The sequence below is a fragment of the Lissotriton vulgaris genome, chromosome 7 (assembly GCF_964263255.1).
Source record: "Lissotriton vulgaris chromosome 7, aLisVul1.2, whole genome shotgun sequence".
NCBI classification, from domain to species: domain Eukaryota; kingdom Metazoa; phylum Chordata; class Amphibia; order Caudata; family Salamandridae; genus Lissotriton; species Lissotriton vulgaris.
Window position 1 is genome coordinate 335,729,177 of NC_141695.1, and position 27,678 is coordinate 335,756,854.

The window sequence follows — 27,678 nt, forward strand, 5'->3', positions numbered from 1 at the left end:
CTGCATCGGCAACGAGGTGAAGCAACTCTGGACGAGCGGGTGCCGTTTAAATACTCTCGGCACTCCGCTCGTTCATTGTAAGCATGTGCACACGTGTTAACTGTTTTTACGCTTGATTCCAATGCTCGGTTGGAATCTCTTTATGCTAATGTCATGCACACATGTTTTCTTAAGGAAACGTTTGGCACTTCTAAAATGTGCTTTCCTTTCTGGGTTTTTTCCAGTACAATCTTTTCATGCAAACTTAACTCTTTTCAGACTTTCAGGATTTTACAATGATTATTTTTGCAAAGGAACACAGCTATCATTATTCAAAAGTTATCGGTGCACAATGTATAAGACAATCCAGAATACTCATCAAGAACAGTGGATTAGTTCTAATAATATACTTTACACAATGATTTTAAATTGCGTAACCACCCAAGATCTTAAGGAACCACGGATACGTTTCTTTCATTCATAACAGTGAGGGCAGTGGGGAAGCTGCTTGGGAAGATGGCCTCATGCATTCACTTAATCCCCATCATTCGGCTACACACGAGACCCAACAATGGCTTAAAGCGCAATTGTCACAAGCAACAGGGAGTTGGGAAGATCTGGTGGTTGTCACACAAAGTATACAGGAGGAGATAGCATGGTGGAACAAGACAAACATATCACAAGGGAGACCTTTTACACAACCAACTCCAACACTGACCATAACTACAGATGCCTCCCAGATGGGATGGGGAGCTCACATGAACAACCTCAAAGTAAGGAGAGTGTGGACAGTGCAGGATGCAATACAACTCAACATCCTGGAATTAAAAACCGTGTTCCTAGTTTTAAAAGCCTTTAAGAAATAGCTTTATTGGAAGACGATTCTGATTATAAACAGACACCACAACCACCATGTTCTACATAAGCCAGGGGGAAGACTTTCAACTCTAGCGCAACTACTGTGGAGATGGGCAATCCCACGAGAGATGAACATGGTAGCAATACACCTATCGGGGAAGGACAATGTAGAAGTGGATAGACTATGCTATGCAGGCAAGCTTCTTGGTCCCACAAGTGGGAGCTAACTCAATCCAAACTCAATAAGCTCTTTCACAAATGGGGGACTCCAGAAGGCGACCTCTTTGCAACACGCCACAATGCCATATGCCAACAATTTACATCCAGGCTACCATGCAAACAATCCCTAGGTAATGCACAATGGTTAGACTGGTGAGGGATATTTGCTGAGGCTCCCCCCGATACCACTACTGCATAGGGGGACCAACAAATGCCCGCAATGGGCAAGACAGACCTGATTCTCAGCAAAAATGAAGATATCGCAGGGGTCAATTCACAAATTTCCAAAGAGACAAGACTTGTTAACAATGCAAGAGGGAAAGGTGCTCCACCCAGAACCGGAGACCTTAAGCTTCGCAGCATGGCTTCTGAGGACTTCGAGTTTAGGCACCTAAAGCTACCAGAAAGCACCATGCCAATGATAAGGGAGGTAAGAAAGCCGACCACTAGGAAATGTTTTATGGCAAAATGGAAAAGATACTCTATGGTGCCTCAACGAAGGGCTTTTCAAAAAGAACATAAAAGAAAGGACAGTGCTAAAGTACTTAACACTTCTACTGCACAGTATAGCTAACCTACCCGTCGCTAAAGGCTCACCTAGCAGCAATTGTAGCATATGCAAGGGGCCACACAGGGAAGAGCTTCTTCACTTCACAAGTGGTTAAAAGGTTCCTAGAAGGGGCCAAAAGAATTGCACTCCCAAAGAGGGTGCCTGCACCCACATGGAATCTAAATATGGTACTCTCTCAACTAATGAAAGCACCCTTTGAGTCATTACACAAGGCAACACCACAAATAATCACACTGAAAACTGCCTTTTTAATTGCAATAACATCACTACGTAGTGATTAAGTGAGTTGCAGGTAGTAATGTTACAGGAACCCTACTTCTAAATAAATAAAGACTGAATCGTCATGAAAACAGATCCACACTTCATGCCACAGGTGATCTCACAATTCCACTTAAATCAAACCATACAGATACCAAGTTTCTTCCAAAATCCAAAGACTTAGGCAGAAAGAGCATTGCCCACTACGCTAGAAGACCAGTGAGGTATTACATGGAAAAAATGCAGAAAGACAAAACAACTTTGTATCATTTGCAAACAGTTTCCTTGGGAAACCAGTAACCAAGAACACAATCATAAGATGGATAGCACAAACCATACAATTGTGCCACAAACAGGGAGGAGAAACATTACAAAGGGCCCATTCAGCAAGAAAGAAAGGAGCAATTATCGTCTTATCTAGTCAACACACCACTTCAAGACTTCTTCATGGCAGCAATATGGTCTTCAGTGCACATGTTCTCAAGGCACTATTGCATGGACATCCAAATAAATATGGAAGCACAATTAGGGCAAAAGGTCTTGCAACACCTATTCACAAACCAACGCTCATCTTAATCCAGCCACCACAGTACTAACAAACCGCAACAAACTCTATGCACAGCATGTGAATCCAGAAAAGATTCATGCTGCTAAACGTTTAGTTTCTTACCTGTCGCTGTAGTTTTGCAGCTTGAAGAATTTTCTGTATTAACTAGCGAACCCACCCTCCTCCGCCAAAGAAAATGAGAGGGAATGAAAAGAATAACAAAAAGAATCCAAAGAAGGGAGCTTCCGGTGGAAACACGACAACGTCGCAAGAGGATACCAAATGGTAGTATGTCAACACCCACCAACAACAACAAAAACAAGCATTTGCCTTGCAATAGGTCTCGCATTTCAAGAGATTAAGCTATTGGCATTGTAAATTTCAATTCCTTCTATTTATCTGTTTTGCTAATTAACAAACCCATACCTGAAAACAGAAATCCCCATAAGTGAATGACTTCTGGAAAACGTTTCAGCAGGAAATGGTTTTGCACCATCTCAAGATAGAAACTCTGCTGATGCCATTTAAGTAAAAAGTGAGGAGTGTTCTATGATCCATTGCCAAGTCAAATTCTGAAGTGGTTGCCTCTAGGTCGATACAGAAGACATACCTGAAAAACTTTCCAAAGCCAATCGGTCCTCTTCAATGACTCCTGTAGCAAAAGATCACAAAGATTATCTATCCAATGCACCAGTATACTGACTCGATCAACAAGATCTGAGATGATCTACCCCCGATGTACTACAAATAAGATCTTTGATGATGAACCCTTGAGGCACTGACATACTTTCCAGATCAAAGAGGTTCTGAGGTGATCTACCCTTGATACTCTGTCTGAATCAAAGGAAATCTGATATGATCGACCCCCGATGCACTGAAATACTCTCTGGATTATGAACGATCTGAGATAATCAGCCCCTGGTGCACTGACATACTGTGCCAATTAAAGAAGATTTGGCATCATACAATCAAATGCACGGATGCATCCTCCGGTTCAGAGGAGAGCCTCAAACTACGCACCTGCAAAAGAGGCACCACAACAACTTCTATGTCCTTTTCTCTAGGCAAAGACAGGCATGTGTCCAGCTCAACAAAGAGGACAATGCAATTAACATTTGTAGTAAGTGATCTCTAGTGATTGGAGGGGGCTGACTTTAGGGACAGGCAGAAGCCGTCTCAAGGGACTGGGGGAAGAAGTCTCAAGGGTCTTGAGGACGCTATCTCAAGGTAATGCAGCGAGCAGTCTCAAGGTGTTCTTCCTCAATTTATATTGCTCATCAGCGTTCATTTATAATGTGCCAGAATTCAACAGGAATACACTTTCAAACTGATTCCGTCTTCAGCGCAACATTATTCGCGCCTTTGTCACCAGTGACAAATGAGGCCATTTGGCCTCATGGTGAAGAACATTATTACACCTCCATTAAACGTAATCTTGGATATTTTTTTCCAATTCATACATTTTACTTTAACAGATCCAGGCATTACAACCACTAAAATAAATGATAAATTGCACTACCGTAAACAGTGGATTAGTTTCTACCCAAGATGCTGCAGTGTCTAGAAGTATAAAGTAAAGCGTCACCTTATTGCCCTGGAAGCATTGATCGATTTTAAATAGCATTGGGGGGAATAGTCTCCACTTCTACTTCAAATGCCTTCTCTAGGAAAGCTGCAATCCCATCTCTTAACGCCTGTAATCTTGAACATGAGCAAAACACATCTGCCAAAATCAGCTTGTCCCTCACCACAACGGAGACACTTATTATCAGGTCTCTTTCTCCAGCGAAACATCTTGGCCGGGGTATAGTGCAGACTTAACACCATCATGTAATGTTGGCTCTTCAGACCTGCAGTTAGTAAAACTTCCAAGCTCAACTCCAACAACTTCGGCAGACCTATATCTGTAATCCCCAGTCTAATCTCCCATCTTTCTGCTTGATAGTGTAAATTATCTACCACTGTATCAATCAAAACTTTGTATATTTCCCGGCTCCAAGGTACCTTAGTGCCCTTTATAAGCTCCAGGAGTGAAGTTTGAACGCCGAAAGTTGATTATTGCCGAGCGTTAGTATAAAATCCTTGCCCTGTATATAATTAAAAAAACATTGCTGTGACAGATTGAATTGCAACTGAAAGACAGCAAATAAGAGCTCATTGTGGTTAAAAAGATCAACCAGCCTTACAACCCATGCCCTACAAACATTATCGTGAAATATAGATGGGAAAATAGATGACCTCCATAGGGAGTATATTTATTATACTTGGTATCCCAGTTTTAGCTCCGAGTGATTCCCATATTTTAAAGGCCGCAATGATGGTTTTGAATTTAACTTTATGATAGTAGCTGTACTCCATTTTTCTGAGAAATCATCTCTTGGCTGCTGCCCCTTGGGTCAATTCATATATTGATCGTAGCTCTGGCCGAGCTGCAGTGATTTTCTCTTGTGGTAATAAGGAGCCCCATATGCTGTAAAAGTGATGCCCAGTAATATCTAAAATTATGTACCTGTGGAGAAGTGTGGCTCACTGGTTAGAGCAGGCAGACCCTGAGGCAGAGGTCAGACCCGGGACCAGGGTTCAATTCCCGATGCGGCAGGGTCTTGAGCTCAAATGTCCATGGACTTGATAATTCTCGCTTCGGTGCCTGACCTAATCATGGGTTCACACTCTGCAACTCTGGGCATTAAGCTTGCTTAATCTCCACAACGCCCCCCCCCCCACCCCCCCCCCCCCCCGGCGGGATGCCTAGCTTTCACCTTGGGGATGCCCTGTAGGGGCTATCTCACAGGGAAAAGCCAGGACGGGTTCCCAAGGCAAGCGCGGAGATACCCCTTCGGGGGTCGATTCAGGCACTATATAAGAAACATAATAATAATAATAATAAACACGTAGTGATAGATTCCTTTCTGTAAAATTACCCTCAGGCGTCCGACTGGATCCGCAAAGGTTTTATCAGCAGTACCCCTGTGCGTCGGGAGACATCATTGTTCAGCTCCACGTGCATCGTTGGCGCCGGGATCACGTCGCTGGAGCTACTTCTACGCGCGTTGACGTCAGTTCTTTCTTTTTCCGTGCCAGCAAGAGTAGATCCGGGGAGAGCTAGTACCCCCACTCACAATTTTATGACTGATTTTTTCGTGACCTTTGTCTCATTTTCTCGAGTCGATCAACTCCTGACGTAGGGATGCCCGGCTTCAAGAACTGTGGGGACTGTCACCGCATGATGTCGGTGACGGACCCACACCGCGAGGGTCTCTACTGCCTGGGGCGCGACCACAATTGCAAGTCGTGCCCGACTGCCGGCCCATGGTGCCAAGACTTTCCGGGAGCGGTCCCGAAAGTTGCTGGAAATCCGTCAGTCGGGTCTGTGCCGCTCAAGGTCCTGGTCCCGAGGGAGGTCGAGGTACCGGTCACGGAGCTTTCTCCATCATTCTTCTGGATCGAAGTCTTCTCACTCGGGTCAGGTAAGTCGAAGCATTCCGAAAAGAAGTCGAAGAAGCTCCGTCGCTCTTTGGCTTCCCCTCGCCCATCGCGCATTGTGGCTGAGGGTGTGGGATGTGCCACCTCTACAGCTCAGGTGGAGCCTGCGACATAGCCGCTGGCCTACCCACCTTTTCCGGGTTCGTCAGCGACACCTGCTCAGGTGCAAGAGTTTCTTGCTGCATAGCCCGACTCTTTGGGCTGTCTGGCCGCACCGGTGTGCCTACGCGCCCCGCAGGCCCGACTGGGCACTGCAGGACCCCCTGGGATCTGGGATTGGACCCCTGTCGACGACGGTTGACCTAATAACACCTCCACCGACGTCGACCTCCCCGGCACCCCCACCACCACCGACGTTGCCCGCTCCTCGGGACGAGGTCGTCCCCAGGTTCAGCCCTGAACCGGACACGTGCCGGATCGGCACTGATTCAGACACCGATGGGGCCCTTTTTGCCCTATATCCTTCCTCCGTATTTTCAGCCTATTCCACAGATTTCCGAGGAAGGGGAGGACTGGGAGGGGTCTGAGGACCCTCTTTCACAGGAGTGTGCATATGATCCGGACTGGGCAGAGAATTTGGGGGATGCCAGTGGACTTGATACCTCACCTGACCATGGCATGCTGTCTCCTCCTACCGTGGCTATGGAGGAGGGAGCTAGTTACGCAGTGGTGTTGCGTAGGGCAGCCAAGGCCCTTCACCTCGTACTCCCTACGATGGCTGTCAGGACTAACCTCCTTACAGAAGTGCTCCAGCCAGCGGCAACCTTTTTGGAGCCCTTGCTGCCCTTTAATGAAACACTGTAAAACTTGTAAACTTGGGGATTTATAGAGCGCAATTGTTGCCCGAGGGCGTCCAAGCGCTGGGATAACCGCGAACTACAGAGAACAAGGAGGAGGAACCGCAGTTAGCAAGCAGATGTGAATAAGTAGGTCTTCAGTTGCTTGCGGAACATAGTGAGGTTCTGAGTGGCTCTGAGATGGAGTGGCAGAGTGTTCCAAGCCTTGGAAGCGTTGTAAGTGAACGTCCTTCCGCCGGTTCTAACTCTCTTTATTCTTGGGACCACTGCCAAGAGAGTCTGGCTGGAACGAAGACTTCGATTTGGGATGTACTGGGTGACCAGATCACGGACGATGATGGGTCCCATGTCCCAGAAGGCTTGATGGGCTATGCATAGCGCTTTGAACAGAACTCTCTGCCGAACCGGTAGCCAGTGAAGGCTAGTCATTCCGGTCCTCACTGAGTGTCTGCGAGGGATTTTGAGTAGAAGGCGAGCTGCGCAGTTCTGTACAGTCTGTAGCCTGCGAAGGGTGTATCCTGGTGCGCCTAGATAAAGTACATTGTTAAAATCAAGGCGTGAGTGAATGAGACCTTGGATGGCTGCCTGTTTGGCTTCCATAGGAAGAAGAGGAAAGATTTTATTTAGCACTCTCATAATGCCAAAACAGGTGGCTGAAAGCTTTGTGGCTTGGACATTGAAAGCCAGAGAACTGTCCAGCCACACTCCGAGGCTTTTGATGGTGCTTTTTGGGGTTGGGGGGGGGGGGGGGGTCCTAGGCATGGTGGCCATAGGGAGGAGGTAAGTGTCGGTTCTGAGGGTCCTAAGAGCATCAGCTCAGTTTTGTCTCCGTTTTGTCTCTGTTCAGTTTCAGGGATGATGACGACATCCAGTTCCTCACTTCCTCCAGGCATTCTCTAAGCCCGCCTGGCGCAGTTCGGGAAGCCTCCTGCGCCAGTGAGACCACCAGCTGCGTGTCGTCCGCATATGAGATGATCTTGACTCCAAATGGGCGGACGACACCAGCCAGCGGTCTCATATATAGGTTGAATAGAGCGGGGCTCAGAGAGGAGCCCTGAGGAACTCCACAATTCAGCGGTCTGCTGGAAGACACGGAATCGCCATCAAAAACCCTGAAAGATCTGTTCCCCAGAAAGGATTCAAACCATGCCCAGGCTTTATCCTTAATCCCCACACAGGACAGGCGGCTCAGTAAGGTGGCATGACTGACCGTGTCAAATGCCGCGCTTAGATCAAGGAGGATCACTGCCACTGATCCTCCCTGATCCAAGATTTTCCTCGTTTCCTCTATGACCATGAGGAGGGCGGTCTCTGTCCCGTGCTTAGGTCTGAAACCCGTCTGAGTAGGATCCAGTATGTGATGGTCCTCTAGAAAGTTCACTAACTGTTGGTTCACATATTTCTCCAAAACCTTGCTCAACCAAGGGAGCAGAGAAATAGGGCGATAGTTAGCCAGGTCAGACGGGTCCAGATTGGGTTTCTTGATCAATGACTTAAAGATGGCCTGCTTCCAGATGGTTGGAACAGTGCCAGAGGAGATGGAAGAGTTTAGTACCTCTCTAATGACGGGCAAAGTGGTATGGGAAGCTGCCATTAGGATATCAGGAGGGGCAGGATCGGCCGGAGAACCTGATTTGACACTGAGGGCTAGTGATTCTAGAGTGGAGAGGTTTAGTGGGGGGAAGTGGGTTAAGCTGTATGGAGTGGAGGGGTTTGGCGGGCTAGGGAGGTTATTAGGTTGATTAGATGAGCCAATGTTTGGGGAGGAGAATGTTGAGTAGATTTTGTTAATTTTCTGATAAAAGAACTCGCCAATGTCATTACATTGGGTGACAGATTTCTCGACATGCATCTGACTTTCTTTTGGGCACCTGGTCTAGGCCCAACACTGGGGCTCTTGTGGATAGGAACTTGGCCCGACGCCATTGCCTGTCACTTGGCGACCCCCTCTGTCTCTCCCAACACCCCACCCCAGAGAGCTTGGTTGTCCAAGCCTCTACTTTCCAGTGCGCGTTCCTTTCCGCCCCTCCGGATAGGGAATCCAAGAAGCTGGAGCAGCTTGGCAAGAAGCTGGAGCAGCTTGGCTAGAAGCTGTTTTCATCTGCCAGCTTAGGGCTGCGGTCTGTGAACAATGCATGCCTCTTGGGCCGTTATTCCCACTCTCTGTGGGACGTGGTTGCGCAGATGCTTCCTAACTGTCCGGTGGAGGCCCAGACAGTCCTCTCCCACGCTATTGCTCCTGGGAGAGATGCAGCTAAGTTCACCATACGTTGTGGACTAGACACCGCCGACTCACTGGGCAGATCAATTTCCACAACGGTGGCGCTAAGGCGCCACACCTGGCTGAGAACCACTGGCTTCTCAGGGGATGTCCAGAACACTCTGATGGACATGCCCTTTGATGGCATTTGCCTCTTTGGCAAAAAAGCGGGCAGTGCGTTGGAGCGCTTTGAGGATTCCCAGGCTACGGTCAAGTCCTTGGGCCTGTCGGCCACTCTGCCTCCTCCGCCTTCTGCTTTTTGCTCCTTTCTTGGCCTCGGAAGGGGTGCCCCACCACGTTCGCTGAGCCACAGGCCACCGCAACAACAGCATCAGCGTTGCCGCGGACGTTGGAGCCGTTGGTGATTCAGGGGGCCAGCGGGCAGGTCAATTCACCTCCAACCCCACAACTTCCACTGCAAAGCCTTCCTAGTCCCGAATTTCAGGCCCTTCAAACGCCAGTGGGCGGCAGAATTGGCTTTCATCTCCCCCACTGGCGCAACATCACCTTGGACAAGTGGGGGGTGCAAATTGTCTGAAGGGGCTACTCCCTCCCCTTCGAGACCACCCCTCCAGCCATGCCGGAACGTCAATCGCTTGCTCCAGAAGGAGAAGTTCAAGATGTTCACACTTGCTCAGGTCTTGTCTGCCCTAGACCTGCAAGACTGGATGGTATTTTTGGACTTGCAGGACGCTTATTTTCATATCCTCGTCCTTCCGGCCCACTGGTGGTTCACGGTAGGCCACGAGCACTTTCAGTTTACCGTGCTCCCCTTCGGCCTTACCACCCCTCGGGTGTTCACGAAGATGATGGCAGCTCACCTGCGCAGATCGGGGTTTCAGTCTTCCCCTATCTCGACAACATCGTTGTTGAAGGCGGGCTCGCCCCAGACAGACTACGGACGACCTTCTGCATTTGCTGGGGTTATCCATCAACGTTTTAAACTCGCACCTGATTCCCTCACAGAAGCTCCTCTTCATTGGAGCGGTTCTGGACTCTGCGCAGTTTTGGGTTTATCCTCCCGAACAGCAAGTCTGGGATATTCCGGCTATTATTCCGATCTTTCAGCCTCTATCCCAGGTTTTGGTCAGGATGACCCTCCGGCTTCTGGTCCTGATGACCTCCTGCATTCTGCTAGTGGATCATGCCAGATGGCATATGCGGGCTCTGCAGTGTGACCTGAATATCCAGTGGGCACAGCATCAGGGCAACCTGTCCGATCACATCCAGATCTCGGAGTGCACTGCACGACAATTGCAGTGGTGGCTCCCGAATCGCAATTGGGTCAATGGCAGATCCCTCTCCCTTCCCCAACCGGAACTCACAGTTGTGACGGACCCATCCCTTCTGGAATGGGGCGCCCACATGGGAGAGGTGGATATCAGAGGCCTCTGGTCTCCCGCGGAGTCCCGGCTCCATATCATCAAACGTCTGGAGCTTCGGGCGATCCGACTTGCACTGAAGGCATTCCTTCCCTCTGTTGTGGGAGAGTAGTGCAGGTGTTCACAGACAATACCACCGCCATGCGGTACTGCAACAAACAGGGCAGGGTGGGGTAGTGGACCCTATGTCAGGAGGCTCTGCTCCTCTGGGCATGGCAGGAACATCAGGGCATACCCCTGTTGGTTCAAGACCTGGCAGGTTCTCTGAACGCCGGGCGGACAAACTAAGCCGTTGGTGCATGATGGCTCACGAATGGCGTCTGAACTCGGATGTGGCGTAAGGTCTCTTTCAGCAGTGGGGAGAACCTTGGTTAGATCTATTTGCCACCGAAGAGATCGCGCAATGTCATCAGTTCTGCGCTTTGGAATTTCCAAGGCGGCAATCGCTAGGTAACGCTTTTCATCGCAAGTGGAGTTGCGGTCTACTATTCGCCTATACCACTTCTACCCAGAGTGAATTGAATTGAATTGAAATGAAATTTATAACGCGCAACTAAGCCCGTAGGCATCAAGGCGCCTAACAAAGAAAATCAAAAAAGGCAGAACCAGAGCTAAGGATAGGCTATGGCAAATAGTCACGTCTTAAGGGCCTTTCTAAAGGCTTGCTTTGAGGGAAGGGTTTTAATATCAGACGGCAGAGAGTTCCACAACCTTGGAGCCAAAGTTGAAAAGGCTCTGCCACCCCACCTAGCTCTGCGGACACGGGGGATTGATAGCAAAAATTTATTGGCCGAGCGCAGGGATCTGGAGGGGGTATATGGATTTAACAGATCCCTTAGGCCTCCTAACTTGTTCGTGGCCAGGGCCCCATAGATCAAACAAAGGGACTTAAAAGAAATCCTCGCCTCAATTGGAAGCCAATGCAGTGCTTTCCTGGCAGCCGTGGCAGAGGCCCGCCTAGGAAGATCTAGCACAAACTTCGCGGCGGCATTCTGCACCATTTGGAGTCGCATTATCAGACTCTTGTTAATGCCAAGGTATAAGGCATTACAGTAATCTAGTCTTGAGCCTATTAAGGCAATTACAATTTGCTTTCTGGCTTGAGGGGACAGGTAATGTTTTATCTTCCTCAGGATGTTTATTATGCCCCATCAGGTGGAAATAGTCCTACTTACTTGCTGACCCAACCCCAAAGAAGGGTCAATCATGACTCCTACGTTCCTAGCCAAGGCGGTGGGTGTAGGGCACACTCCCAAAGATGAAGGCCACCATTCCGGCGACCAAATGTCCTCCTTACCTCCGAACACCAGAATTTCTGTCTTCTCGCCATTGAGCTTCAATGAATTGCAAATCATCCATTGAGCCACTGTCTCCATGCAGTGTCTAAAATTGGAGGCAGCCTTTCGGCTGCCTCCAATTTTAGACACTGCATGGAGACAGTGGCTCAATTGGGCGAGAGACATCAATATCTGCGTGTCGTCTGCATAGGAGACTACCTCCATCCCGTAAGATCTAATAAGCCTGGCAAGTGGGGTCACATAGATGTTGACAAGGGTCGGACTTAATGCCGACCCCTGAGGGACCCCACACTGCACAGGAAGGGATGGAGATAGGAACTCCCCCAGCTTAACTCTCTGTTCCCTCTGGCTGAGGAAGGAGGTCAGCAAACTAAGTGCAGGCCCCTCAACCCCTATCTCCCTCAGGCGAGATGTTAACACTGAGGGAGACAGGGTATCAAACGCAGCCGTAAGATCTAGCAGGATAAGGAGAGTGGTCTGGCCCTTATCCACTCTAGTGCGGATGTTATCAAGCACCGTGGTAAGGGCCGACTCCGTACTATGCTCTCTCCGAAATCCATGCTGCGAGTGATATAAAAGGCCAGAGGTTTCCAGGAAGGCAGCAAGATGCTGGTTGAGATGAGTTTCCAACATCTTTGCTGGGGCTGGGAGCAGCGAAATGGGGCGGAAGTTTTTGAGAATGCCCGGGTCCAATGTAGGCTTTTTTAACAGTGGTTTGACCACTGCTCTTTTCCATTGTAGCTGGAAGGTCCCATCTCTCATTTCCCTGTTCATGATCTCTAATAGCAGGGGCAGGAGAGTCTCCTTGCATTGTTTAAGAAGTTTCAAGGGGCAAGGGTTTAAAGGAGACCCCGACCTGGTCTTTAAAAGGAGAACTTCAAGTTCCTGCAAGGAGAGGGGTGGGAAGCTGGAAAAACACCCTGATGGTACCTCCTCGGAGGATGTTAGTGGAGGGACAGAAAAGCTCGGAGAGGAAGATAGTGCCGACCTCTGAGATTCTAAAGCCGAATAAATGTCCACAATTTTAGATTGAAAAAATTGTGCAACATCGTTACAGAGCCGCTGTGAGCTAACCACAGGGTCCGGCACCTTCAATGAAGTGAGCGTGTCTACGATCTTAAACAGCTCTTTCGGCGAGGAGAGTGAGGAAGTCAGAGAGGTGAAATACTCTTGTTTAGTCCTTTTCACCTCTGTATTGTACTCCTTTAGGAGGGTTTTGCGACTATCCCTCTCTCGCAGATCCCAGCTAGTCCTCCAGAGGCGTTCCTGTCTTCGAACTCCCTGCCTAAGGAGTCTTAATGATTCCGAGAACTACCGTGCCGATGGGCTTTTCCTCGCGGAATAACGGAGTGAGGCAGGGGCCAGTTCATCAATGGCGGTTATGATAGCAGTATCCAACCTGTCTACTGCATTCCCTACGTCCTCCTCTGAGGTGATCATCCGACTGGGCAATCTAGGGGCGAGCATATCATTGGTAATGCTTTTGAGGTTACGCCTCAATTCCATTTTACTTGGCTCATTCCCCTTACTCTTGAGTCGGGATCGTTAATTCTAAAGGGATCGCAAAATGGTCCGACTAAGAGAGAGGGATGGGAGTCCCGATGGTTAGCCGGGGGTCTTTGGAAAAGACCCCATCCAGCAAATGGCCTGCTTGATGGGTGGGATCATTGACTAGCTGTTTCATCCCGCATCCGCAGAAAATATCCAATAGGGATCGAGTATCCTTTAACTCCAGATTTTCCAAATGGAAATTTATGTCCCCCAGGACAGTAAAATGCTCACAGCCAAAGTGTGGCTCTAAAATGGTGAGCATGTGATGACCAAAATCTGTCCTGGTCCCCGGTGGCCTATAAATGAGGAGGCCCGTGAACGGAACTGCATATGATCCGTTGATAGAAAACTGGAGGGCCTGAAAGGAATTTTGCGGTGTGGAGAGTGGGATAGTATGGCAGGAAAAGCAGTCTCTGTAAAGGATGCCCAGCCTCCCCCCCCCCAACACGTCCCACTCTGTCCTCCCTCACCAGCGAATAACCATCCGGTACTGCCTCAACCAAATCAGGTCCCGAAGAGTCCTTGGCCCACGTTTCTGTGATGAAGACCCAGGCGGGTTGTCTGGACAAGACGAAATCCTTAAATGCGAGATTATTCTTAATCAAAGACCTCGCGTTTATGAGAAACCCCTTATCGTTCCTCATCATGAATCCTGATTTCGGATTTGAACCTACCGGTGTGACGACCGCAATGGGAGCCGGCACCGTAAAAGTAGGCCGGAAGCAGTGACAGCCTGGGGGGGTTAAAAGCGACTCTGGGGCGTACCTATGATGGCAAGGCAGTGTGGGAGGCTTGAGAGTCAGCAGGTCCTGCCAGGAATAGCTGATCTCAGTAAACTCACCGTCAGCATGTCCAGTCTCCCAGCCATCCAGCCCGTCCTTAGCGCGGACGGGCGCAGACGGGCTGGACTCTGGCGTGACTCCGGCGTTACTGCGGCACACACGCCGCGCGCACACGTTGCGCGCTTGCATGACTCGTCTATACAGGGCTCTAGCGAGTCAGCCTGACTGCTAGAGCGCTCCCTGGACTGGCGATCCTACCTACCCCCAAGATAGCGCCTATGATAGCAGAAAGCGCAAAACTTGCTTGAATAGACCCGCTGAAGCCGCGGTGGATGGCCCAATTATGGTGCAAGTGAGTGGGATGAATTAAAAACAGGGGCAAAGTGCTTTAAAAATATATTACATAAACAGACAAAAACTGGAGACTTTAAAATTACAAAGCGCCTGAATACCACAGCGCAGCGCGTAGCAAGGTAAGCCTTAACAGGCAGACCCACTTTCAACTGTCCCTTTTGTAGAGTGCTGAAGAAGATCAAGCATGACCGGGCCCAATTTATTCTTGTGGCTCCGGACTGGGCTCGAAGAGTATGGTATCCTGAGCTACTCAGCATGGCGATCAATTCCCCCCTCCCCCTGCCTCTTTGAGATGATCTTCTGTCACAGCAGCAGGGGAGGATTCTTTGCCCGAACCTGTCCAGACTCTACCTCCTTGCGTGGAGATTAAGCGGCGGCAGTTGGCGTCTTTCGACCTGCCTCCTGAAGTCTGTGATGTTATCTTGGCAGCCAGGCGTACCTCCACTGAAACGATCTGCGCCTGCAGGTGGATTAAATTTGTGGCATGGTGCACAGCAAAGACTGTGGATTCCCTTTCTGTCCCTCTTTCAGAGGTCCCTTTTATTTCTCCTCTCTTTGGCCCAGCAGGGCTCTGCTCTGGGCACTATTAAGGGCTATCTCTCAGCCATTTCAACCTCCTTATTGCTTCCAGATCAGCCTTCCCTTTTCAAGTCCCCAGTTGTAAATAGATTCTTAAAAGGCGTTACTCCTCTTTTCCCTCCTGTTTCTTCCTTAATGTCCCAGTGGGACTAGAACCTAGTTCTGATGTATCTGATGTGTGCTCCTTTTGAGTCACTTTCACAACTGTCCCCTTCTTCTTTTCACTTTAAAGATTGCTTTCCTGGTTGCCATCACCTCTGCCAGAAGAGTGAGTGAGCTCCAGGCTCTTTCTTCTAAACCTCCTTTTCTCTCTGTCCATCCGGGCAAAGTTGTTCTGAGAACTCATCCATCTTTTCTGCCAAAGGTTGTCACTGCCTTTCACATTAGGCAGACCATCACTTTGCCCACCTTCTTTCCGCCTCCGCATCCTTCTGAAGAGGAAGAGAGGCTCCACTGTCTGGACCCAAAACGTGCGCTCTCATTCTACCTTAACCGCACCCAACAGTTCCAGGTGGATGACCAGCTTTTTGTTGGCTACGTGGGAGCAAGAAAGGTCGGGCCATCCATGCACAAGCGAACCATCTCTTGATGGGTCGTTCTGTGCGTTAAGGCTTGTTGTTCTTTGGCTAAAAAGGAGCCTGCAGTGGGGCTACGCGCCCATTCTCCCAGGGCGACGGCAGCCACTACTGCTTTGGGATGGGGAGTTCTCTTGTGTCAGGCAGCCACGTGGGCCTCACTGCACACATTTACCAAGCATTACTGCCTGGATAGCCAAGTCAGCAAAGATGGCTTTTTTGGCCGTTCTGTTCTCCAGAACTTCCTGGTGTGGTCTTGGTTTGCAGACCCACCACCGTGGTTAGTATTGCTGGGGTATCTATTCTACGGTAAGGAATCTATCACTACGTGTTTCTTTCACATCCACAAGTTACTTACCTTCGGTAATGATATATCTGTAAGAAACAGTAGTACTGATAGATTCCTTACCACCCCACCCATCCTCCCCGTCCTGCAAGCTGATTTCTAGGGTTAAGGACACCCCTTTCAAGGCCTAGTTTTATGGCACCTGTGGTCAGCTTTCTGCATGGCTCTGCGTTCCTGGCACGAAAAGTCGTGTTCAGAACTGACGTCAGCGCATGTGTCTAAGTAGCTCCAGCGACTTCATCCCAGCGCCAACAACGCACGCGGAGCCGCACGACGACGCCTACCGACGAGCAGGGATACCGCTGAAGAAAACTTTCCGGATCCAGTCTGACGCCTGGGGTTAATTCTATGGTAAGGAATCTATCACAACAAATGTTTCTTACAGATATATCGTTACCGAAGGTAAGTAACCTGTGCATTGCCCAGCCACCTCTGTTTCTGTAAAGCACAGACATCTTAGGGATCGCCTCACTCTTGTACCACCAGACAGTTAGAATAAATTGCTTCAATTATTTTCAACCAGTGCTTTTCTACCTTAAGTGGTATTGCCCTGAATATGTACAAGAGTATGGTAATTTTCTACTACATTGCATCAACTAGCTAATGTTAAATGTAGGCTGTTTATTCTTCTTAAGTCTTGCTTGGCTTTCGTCAGTATTGGTGTATAATTTATACCTGTGATTTGGTCCACTTCCGTCCTGATCCTAACCCCTAAATATGTTGCACTTTCTACTCACCAATTATCACTCAATACATTGTCGTTGGTACAGACTATCTGGCTTGTCCCTTCATTCAGAAGGTAACCAGAAAATGCCTTAAATAATTTGGCTTTCTTTTCTAATTCAGTCAGGGTGTTTGCCAACTCCGGGGTAAGCACTGCAATGTCATCAGCATATGCCAAGATTTTCGTGTCCATCCCCCGTTTACTCATTGGCTTTATCACTTCATTTTCCGTTAGTCTGTTGATGAAGACGTCCATTTATACGGCAAATAGAAAGAGTGAACATGGGCATCCCTGTTGGGTCCCTCTTATGATCAATAGTTTTTTGATTCAACCCCCATTATTTGATGTCTAGAAGATGGCTTGTGGTTTAATGCCTTTATAGCTTTAAGTCATGGCCAAGCCCCTTACGCCTGAGTATTAACCATCGGTATTCCCACAGCACTCCGTCAAAGGCTTTCTCCTCGTGGAGCAGGATCGGAGCCATTGGCTCCTCAGTCACTGTCGCTACATCAAACAATTGCTCGCCTTACAAGATCTGTTGTTCCCCACCCAGGTATAAACCCATGTTGCCAGAGGGGAAACAATTTGGCTATGATCCTGCCCATCCGTGACTCCCAGGATTTTTAAATAGTTTTGATTGCTATTGATTAGCAAATTAGGTATAGAGGTTCGTAGGAGGCTTCCCCATCTCTATAAAGACCACAATATTAATACACCCCCATGAAGCGGAGGTAACCCAGTTATGTTTAGAAAAATATCGGTCATGTCTCTGCCAGGTACTGTGAAGGACGTTACATAAAATTCTTTTGATATTTCATCTGGCCTGCCGCTTTACCAAATGCTAGATAGTATAAAGCTAATCTGATTTCATTGGGAATAAAAGCAGTCTCCAGGGATTCACGATCTTCCCTCTCAAGCCGCTTTATTATTATTTTATCAAGAAAGACTTCCAACCGATCTAGTAGGGGAAATGTGCCTTCTTGGTAAAGTTCTTCATAATACCCCTTGAATACTCTGGTGATAGCCTTGGGTGTGCTAGCCAGCCCCCTTCCCTGTCTAGTATGGAATCAATACACCAGTTTGTTTTGGTCTGTCTTGTACGAAGGGCCAATAATCTCCCAACGCTCTGTCATACTCAAAGCTTTCAGCCCTGTGAGTCCGCTGGTTTTAGGTCTCGCGACCTGCGGTGCACTGCGTAGTAGTGCTCACGTAAGTCGCGTGAGCTTTAGTAGGTAAAAAAAGGGGATTGTGAGCTGACCTAGGAATTGCACACGCTTGTGCATGTGCGTTTCCTTTTCAGTTCCCCCATTAGCCTTTGCGTGCGTCTTATTGTAAAAGACTGCACGCAATTGGCCCGAAGCACACGCATAGCTTCTCCCATAACCTATTGGTGTCTATTACGCTCACCAAGCGCGTAATAGACACCAATAGGCTGTGCAAGGAGCTATGATTGTGCCCACACACACGTGACGTGCGCGCCACTTGTTCAAGGGTGAGCGAGCATTCCTGGGCAAAACTGCAGGAAGTGTTAAGACGTTATGACGTTAGGCGTGGCTGTGCGTGAACTCCGCATCATGGGCAAACCTCGTGTGGTGATGTTCACCTGGCGCAAGGGATTTGCTTCTAGAATTAGGAACTGACGATTTATCGAAATAAACTAAACTGCGCTGGTTTCCTTTGATGGGGAATCTGGCGTCTTTCAGGTCACACCTTTTTGAGTGTAACATTTGAACTAGATTTTGTCGGGAGTTTAGTGTCGCATTGCAACGTTTGTGTAGCGCTTCATGATCTTTAGATGTTCACGAAGCACTCAGATTTGCATTGGAATCAGTGACGTGCTGGCGTTGTGGATGAGGTGATGAGCAGTGTGAAAATATATACCTACCACTTAAGAGCTATAATCTAGTTATTTTCATGGGAGAAAAGCCGGAATTCTAGGTGGTTGTAGAGTATTCTCAATCCAGCAGAAAGCGATTTTTGTATTTCTTCTGTTTGAACAGAGGAGTTTCCTCCAGTGTGGTATGTTTTTGAAGCAAAGGGGGTGCGGTTTAAAGCCGAGATTGACAAGCTCTCATGAACGCTACATCCATGTCAGTAGGCTAGCCAAATCGGTCAGCCCTTCATGCTGAGATGTGTGTACCCTGCACATTCTGAAACCCAAGCTCGGCAGACTCGGTGTTTCATCCTTCCACGTTCAATTACCAGAGTATCAATGCCTTATGTACTAATAAGGCCACCAGTTTAAATATTGAGAGACAGTTCAGTTTATGTGGAAAGCAGTAGAAGTGTTAATAATAATTGGTCATATTTGCAGTTGAACTGAAGGTACGAGTGGCCGTGCAGGCAGGCAGGCAGAAGGGAAAGAGGTGTAAATCGCCGAAACACGTCCTGATTACTTGAGTTTCGTTAAAAGGCGCGAAACTCTCTGTGCCAGTCTGACGTGGCGCTAAGCAGACTAACTTAAAATATTTGTCCCGAATCTGACTTTAATAAAAATGAGAGGAACTGTTAACATAGGGCGGTTAACGGGCTGGCTAGCTACCAGAGGCTCCCCTGCCCCTCAGGGCGCCCTCCTTGTTATATTTATTTATCACAATTACGTGGCAGAGATCTTTAACAGATAAAGTTTTTTCCCTTCCGCTTTGGGGAAGTGGTGGCAGCTGTAAAATGATCACGTGTCTCTTTTGTCGGTTCTCACGCTAGCACCTATCGTTCACTTCAGTCTGTTTACCAGGAAAGGCACAGTTTTGGAGTGCCAGGCTGGAGAGAGGCCAGGGTGTGTGATAACACGCACTTTCCAAAGTCCGCTTTTTGTGTTTTACTGACACACAGATTACTTCACCTAATGCTGACTGACATCTCGGTTCCCTTAAATTACACCTGCTCTCATACCAAGCTACGCTGGACAAAAAAGCCAAATTGTTTGTGTGCATTGTAGCTCGCCGATTCTTTTATTACATGCACAATTTCCCTTTTTTTCTGATGGACACTGTTTCTGTATCCTAAGGGGCGTGTACATCCCGATGTGCTGCAAAATAAGTTAGAATCCTAGCTGTGGTGCAAATTGTGCACTAAGGGGTTGTGTGCGTGCATGGGCGTATGTGTGCATCTGTGTGTGCTTGCCTGTGTATTTGAAAGCATCTTTGTGTGTGTGTGTGTTTGCCTGTGTATGTGAAAGCATCTGAGTCTGGGGATGTGTGCGTCCCTATGTGTGTATGCCTGTATATGTGTGCGTGCGTACCTGGGACTGTGTGTGCATGCCTGGGCGTGTGTGCGCATCTGTGTGTGTGTGCATGCCTGTGTATGTTTACCTGTGTATGTGAAAGCATCTGTGTGGGTTTGCCTGTACTTCTGTAATGGCGGCAGTCCTCTGCTTTTCAAATTCATCGTTCTCTCCGACAGGCTTGGTTGCATTTGTAACTTGGAGGGTCTTCCTACGATCCAGCTCTCTGCTGTCCACTTGTTGTTAGGTCTCGCTTCTCAATGCGCATGCGCATTGAGCGAGACTATAGGCGCTTAAACAAGGTTTACCCAAGGTTTACCTAGACTGGCGATTTGATGCTGTGCCCGTGCCTGTGCCCGTGCGCTTTTAGGCCAATGGGCAAGCGCATTGACCTAAAATGCGCGTGCACATCATCAAATCGCCATCTGTTCCCTGCTGCTTCACACTCGGCCGTGTCTCTCCCTCATCGCCGGCCCCGCCCCCTGCTGCGGCCGTGTCGCATTTCTCCTCCCCCCCTCCCCACAGCAATGCACTCCGTCTTGTTTGTTGCAGTCTGTCTTCCTTTAGTCTCTCCCTATCCCTCTTACTTCACCTCTTTCTCTACCCTTCCCTCTGCCTCACCATCTCTTCTTTCCCTCTCGATTTCCCGTGTTTCCTCCTTTCCCCCGCCTCACTCTCTTCACTATATGTCTCACTCCTTTCTTTCTCCCCTTTATCTATTTTTTCCGTTCTCTACTTCTCTCTGTCCCTTACCTCTGAGTTATCCGCTCTCCCCTTTCTCTCACCGCATACCCCTTCCCTCCCTCCACTCGTCTGTTCTCTCCCTGCCCCCTCGGTTTCTCCACCTGAGCTTCTGGTGGTCTCTTTTTAAGGTCTCTCCTCCCGAGGGGCACAGCCCTTGCCTTGCCCTGCTATTGCCATTCTACACACCTTTCCCCCAGGGGCCACAGAGGCCTGCCTGCCCCCTTCCCAGGGGCCCGCATTAACACTCCTGACACAAGTAACTCTTGCCATTAGAAGTGTGGCCTGGGCGGGGGCCGCTGGGCACAGCTGGCACAGATGTTTCCGTCGAGGCACAGGTGAGACAGTCACACCTCAGCCCACTCAACACCTCGGGCTGTTACTTGCCTGTGTGCAGGTGGACACGAGCCCTCCGAGCCAAGCCCTTAAGTGTGGATGTGGGGAAGGGATGCACTTGTATTGTAATGTGGTGGAATATCACACCAGGGGAGGTCACCGGTTGGAGAGTTTCTATTCTGTTTGACTGATAGTGCTCAGAATCCCCCCTCCCTAAAACCTGCCAGAGTCTGAAAAAAACAGTGTGCTTCGTGAGGGGCTTTGCTCTTCCTCCAGTTTCAAGCTACTGACTGCCGTGCCCTCGCTAGCATGTGAGACACCGGCCCGTTCGGGAAGTGTCTCCAGTAGAATCCGCCCTTGGCCTTAGAATAGTCACAGAGGGATCTGACCCTACTGCTCCTTCCATGTATCACAGGTCGTGGGAAACATGTAGTGCAGTCTTTTCAGGGTCATACTCCGTTGGTACATTATTTTATAAGCTGCATTTCTTTGTGTAATATTCCTTTATGTCCAGCAGAAAGTACAATCAAAAAGTCACTCCTCATCGGATAAGTCTCTTTTCACATCCCCCTCCCAACTCTCCGGATGCGCCCACTTTTGTCTCATTTCACTTGATTGGGCGTTTCCCTGCTTTTGCACCCATGTCTCTAATCGCGAGAGCTCTCAGGTAGCTGCAGCTACATTGATAAGATAAAGAGCCCCCATCGCCGCTCTCCCCGCTCCGCCCCCTGCTGTCGCATTTCTCCTCCCCCCTCCCCACAGCAATGCCCTCTTAGAGTAGAACCTCCAGACGTAAGCTTTACAAAAAGAATGTTTTAACGGCTAAACTTTTCAGAATGAATTTCAAAGTAAGACTCACAACAACACAGGCAGCAACTCGGAAGGTACTGCACAAGAGCCTAAACATCTGGCATGCTGCCCTAGAACAGTTCTTCAGCTCAGACGTTTAGTCTAACGCTGTTTAGTGTTCATGTGATGACATGCGGTGCTCTCAAGAACTCATAAAGAAAAGGGGTTTCTCCGTCTCTTTTGGTCATAGAAGCACAAACCGAAATGCAGGCTCAACAAGAACATCTGATTGAAGAGATCACCTTTAAGACTGGTAGAATGCAGACCACTAAAACAATCATAACAGCACTAAAGGCTGCTTCACCAGCATCACAACTGCTGAAAAGTGAACTTGTACACCCAAACCCTGCAATTCCATTTCAACAGGGTCTTGGCTAGGTCCAATCTTACTATGGACAACACTGGCTAGCCAAACTAAGATATGAAACAGATGGGTAACAAAAAGTGATTTGCGTTGTAATAGTTAATACAACACCCTGTACAGAGCATAAAATTTGGCTCCGCAAATCACAGTGCTTAGGATGCTGCATTTATTTAAAGCTATTCACTTCTTGTTAAATTCAGGGTGAATCCTGGGAGTGAAGCACCCAGAGGGTGTTTGTCTGTTACACTTAAGAGCGGGAAGGCAGAGTTCAGATAGTGAGTTATTCTATATGTTTGTTCATTGTTATGCAACTCGGTTATACTCTGTAGAATAAGTTAAAAAAATATATAAGTTTGAATCACAGCATCATGTGGCTCGCACAGTCAGAAGGCAATAAGCTGAAAATCACCTAAAAATTATCATCACTAGACAGAGATTCTAAGTAAATTTAAAACATCTCAGAGGCTGCACCAAAGGAGTTGAAGGACTTATTATCTTCAAGTGTTGATGACTGTCTTCTTTATGCCCAACTAAGCAGTTGGGAGCAGTAAGTTCTCCAACACGGGACCTTTCAGAGATTCCCCTGCTGCACTCTCCTGCTCTCTAGAGATGTGGCCTAACGACCAGAGCTGCCATCTAAGTCACATAAATACAAAACATGTTGCATTCCAAATGCTATAGGTGTCACATTCGCAAAAGTTATAACTATTGGCATTGTAAATGACAAAGCTATCAATTTAGCTATTTTAAAAAGCAACCAATAAATAAAATATTTGTCATTTACAAGACCAATAGCTCCAACTTTTCTAATGCGAGACCTATTGCATTTCCAATGCTTGTTTTGTATTGCTTTTGTTTGAAAGAACATTTACTGGTCAATGTGTGAAAGCTCATTACACCCTGGAATCATAGCTATCAGCTTGCCTTGCATCGAGAGCTTTTGAAAGTTTGTAGACTTCAATCTAGTTTAAATTTTAAAAAGATCTGTATTCTCCATGCTCATAAAAAGAATGTATTAACGCTCACCACAAATCCTCAATGGATATTTGTTAATCACCTATCCGCCAAAGACCGGATATACAAGGTTATTCTTTTATGATTTTTTTTTTTTTTTAGAAATATCATGGCTCTTAGATCAGCTGTGTTCTGTTTATTAACGGAAAGTATGAGCAGTTTGCCACTTCAAAAACTGTATGCAGCCTCCCGCGATGCTCAGTTAAGTCTGTTTCTGCTGGAGGGCGGAGACTTCATACAGTCAGGCCTGCAGCCACTGGGGCAGTAATAGTTTTTTATTCAAATTAGGCCCTAGTCAGAGCCAGAGATCCCTTGGATGCTGTCGGATCTCCATCCTCCCTCCCACAGTTGTCCTGGCAGGCTAGCACCTGGAAACAGAGCCCAGCCTTACAAGCATCATCACCATCCCACAGCACCCGCTCTCAACATTTCACAGCGTGTCCACTCAGTTCAGGCAAACATGCCATGCCGACAGACTACACTTTTTAATATTAACCAAATGTGGTATATTACGTAAATAGTTTTGAAAAAAATTAAGTAAACAGAATTTAGTGTGTAAGATCTTACGGGGTGGCCCTTGGCGTTGACTCATTTGTGCGGTGAATTATGCAGTACATGGGATGACGAGGAGCGCATCTGGGACTCAACATCTATTTTTGCAAGTTCCCTGGAATCGCTCTTTAAAAGATGTGTAACTGTGCTTCGGTGTCTATCTCTGTCTCTCACGCTGTGTTTTTGTCTGCATGTCTGTCTGTGTCTCTGCCTGTGTGTCTCTGTCTGTTTGTCTCTGTGTCTGTGTGTGTCTCTTTGTGTCTGTCTCTGTCTCTGTGTGTCTGTCTCTGTGTCTCTGTCTGTCTTTGTGTTTTTGTCTGTGTCTCGGACCCTGTGTCTGTGTCTCTGTGTGTGTCTGTCTATGCGTCTCTGTCTGTATGTCTGTGTATCTCTGTCTGTGTGTCTCTGTCAGCATCCCGTTAGGCGCATGGTTACTCACAAACTTTCTCTCGGGGGGGGGGCGGGGGGGGGCGCATTTACAAGGTGGTTTGTGGCCAAGGGTGGCAACGGTGGGGGCAGGGTCAAGGGGGGCGGGGCTAGAGACAAAAAAAAGCTTGTGATCAAGAGGTTGAACACAAGCCCCTGCAGTGGAGCATTAGTCCACTGTGCCACCACACCCAGCATACACACGGCTGTCTATATGTGTGTCTCTGTCTGTCTGTGTGTCTCTGTCTGTCTGTGTGTCTCTGTCTGTCTGTGTGTCTCTGTCTGTCTGTGTGTCTCTGTCTGTGTGTCTCTGTCTGTCTGTGTGTCTCTGTCTGTCTGTGTGTCTCTGTCTGTCTGTGTGTCTCTGTCTGTTTGTATGTCTCTGTCTGTCTTTGTCTGTCTGTGTGTCTTTGTCTGTCTGTGTGTCTTTGTCTGTCTGTGTGTCTTTGTCTGTCTGTCTGTCTTTGTCTGTCTGTGTGTCTTTGTCTGTCTGTGTGTCTTTGTCTGTCTGTGTGTCTCTGTCTGTCTGTGTGTCTCGGTCTGTCTGTGTGTCTCGGTCTGTCTGTGTGTCTCTGTCTGTGTGTCTCTCTCTGTCTGTGTGTCTCTCTCTGTCTGTGTGTCTCTCTCTGTCTGTGTGTCTCTCTCTGTCTGTGTGTCTCTCTCTGTCTGTGTGTCTCTCTCTGTCTGTGTGTCTCTCTCTGTCTGTGTGTCTCTCTCTGTCTGTGTGTCTCTCTCTGTCTGTGTGTCTCTCTCTGTCTGTGAGTCTCTCTGTCTGTGTGTCTCTCTCTGTCTATGTGTCTGTCTGTGTGTCTCTCTCTGTCTGTGTGTCTCTCTCTGTCTGTGTGTCTCTGTCTGTGTGTCTCTGTGTGTGTCTGTCTGTGTGTCTTTGTATGTGTCACTGTATCTCTGTGTACCTCTGCGTCTCTGCCTGTGTCTGTCTGTGTGCCTCTGTGTTTGTCTGTGTCTCTGCCTGTGTGTCTCACTTTGTGTCCACCTGTGTGTCTCTGCCCGTGGGTCTCTGCCCGTGTCTGTCCGTGTGTCTCTGTCTGTGTGTCTCTGTCTGTGTGTCTCTGTCTGTGTGTCTCTGTCTGTGTGCCTCTGTCTGGGTGCCTCTGTCTGGGTGCCTCTGTCTGGGTGCCTCTGTCTGGGTGCCTCTGTCTGGGTGCCTCTGTCTGGGTGCCTCTGTCTGTGCCTCTGTCTGTGTCTCTCAGTGTGTGTGTCTGTGTCTGTGTGTCTGTCTTTGTGTCTGTCTCTGACCTATTGGTGTTGCAATATTTAGCATTGCCAATAACTCAAACTTTAATAATGCGAGCCCTTTTGCATTGTAAATGCTTGTTCTATATGTGGCCTGCTATGGTGGCTATTAATCCTAGCTTTAGTCACAGTGATATTTTGCAGCAGCTCGGGATAATTCCGCTTCGCCATGATCAGCCTCATATGTTGTGCATTGAGTTCAGAAATTTCGAAATAAAACGCCTGTCTCATTAACCTGCTGTCTCTGATTGTGAAAACTAAAGCTGGTGGTCTCACCCCTAATTCCAGCTTTTAGTGAGTCTCACACTGCATCATCAGAGACACTATTTCTGTTGATTGCCAGGAACTCAGAAAGCCATTTCTCTTGTGCTGAATATAACTGGTGTTAAGGAGTAATTTCCTGTCAAATGTCCGGCGCTGCAGTGTCCTGTTAGCCCTCATCAGCGATCTCCATAATCATGTGGTTACGGTCTGCAAAGACACGAGGGAGTCTCTTAATACCTAGATTTGACAATTCATTCAATTGTATGACAATATTTCTCGTATTTTTTATAAATATCACCACCCCTGACTCCTCCGCCCTTCTCCCCTCCTCCTAGACACCTCCCACCCCCCTACCCCACCCACCCATGTGAAGCTTTCAGACTTGGGGTGGTCTGGTAGATGACTTGTACAACCCCATCTAGAGCCGGAGCTTATTTTTACACCAATATGATTACATCAGCGTGATTTCACCGTAACTGAATAACCACAACAAAATGAAATAACCGAAACGGAAAACAGAAAAAAAGCCAAGCAGAGAGTGAGACCAGTAGACAAAATGTAGAGCACAGGAACCCTTTCCCCCCCTCCTTCTCTTTATTGATAAGGGAGAATATTCCATTCTAGAACGACCCTGATCAATCTTTGGGGTCTATATGGACCAAAACCAAAAATCTGAAAATAATCAAAGATCAACCACCAAAGTCTCCATATCTTGAGCCCTGAAGAGATGTATCAGATCCGATTATATATATATATATATATATATATATATATATATATATATATATATATATATATATATATATATATATATATATATATATATATATATATATATATATATATATAATCTGTTATTTATATTGCAACAGCCAATTAAATAATATTCCCCCAAAATTCTTTGGCCTTAATTTCAGAGGTAAACATGTAAATACGACGTTGCCGGTCAAATTCTTCCAGCTTCCATTGTGTGTCCCTAAGCTGAGCCTCGGGGGGCTCTGCTTGCCCCTTGACAATTGCCACATCCATCTCTGCTGCCGTCACCCGTCTTCCAGTGTGGTCATCCTCTGATATCTCAGAGCAGGTTTTAGCAACTTTTCGGATTGCTCCCTGCAGCCTCCTGGTTGCGGCCTGCCCTGTGACCATCAACTCTGTCTCATCTCTATGTCCCATGACCGTTTTTCTAACAAAGACGGAGTTCCTCTTCAAATATTAAAATAGCATAAATAGGCATTTATCTGCAAATATGTAGAAACCACAATGATGTAAATGCTGGTCTCTCGACACCTCCTCCAAGAATCTAAGTGAGGAAATTAGATTTTACACCAATCAGATAAGGCAATGAACATACTACCCTCAGATAAAGAAACCGAGATGCTGACGTAAAAGAAGTGTTTTTTTTATTTTTCACGCCTGCCGAATATCCGTAAAACCAAGGAACATAATTGAGATTTGCTAAGGTTCTTCACCTAGATCATGAACAAGGTTTTTGGTACTAAAACAACATTTTTGGACCCCATGGGAATGCTGGTCCTATTGTGGAGTAGCCATGTGCACGGTTTTTCTAAAGATTAGCCAGGAGCTGGAGTTGGCTAAAGCAGGTGGAGTCCGCAATCTTCAGGATGTCACTGGTTTGGAGGCTTCCAAGGTTGCTTTTCATAATGCTACTTAAGGGATGTAGGTCACGATAGCAATGAAACAGTATGAACCTGCAAGAATATTCATTCCACAATAGAGACCACTAGTGAATGTTCAAGATGAGTATTTGTAGGGAAGTGTAGATTTACTATAGTTAACTCCACATCTATTCACCTCAAAGATCTGGTGCTAGCCTATACTGCGAAGTTGACCCCTTACATTGGGATTCCCCACCCTACTAATGGTGCATTCAGACTACACGTTGCTTGTTCAAATTGCCTTGAACTGGGTGATCACATGTATGAAGCGTACTCAGTATAGCAGAGGTAAATAAGTGTAAATAGGGCTACAGCGCACTGTTGTCCCCCACACCCTTCACACTCATATTGCCTTGGATGGCCAGGATAAAACTCAAAGATCCTTTATGAGGAAAGCAGCACTCGTGGCATAAGGC

At 47.7% G+C, this 27,678-nt stretch overlaps 1 protein-coding gene across 4 annotated transcripts in view; it reads left to right on the forward strand.

Annotated features, from left to right (window-relative positions):
- LOC147701515 (kinesin-like protein KIF18B) overlaps positions 1–27,678 on the forward strand; it is a 373,257-nt gene that overhangs the window by 249,452 nt on the left and 96,127 nt on the right. The window lies entirely within an intron of this gene.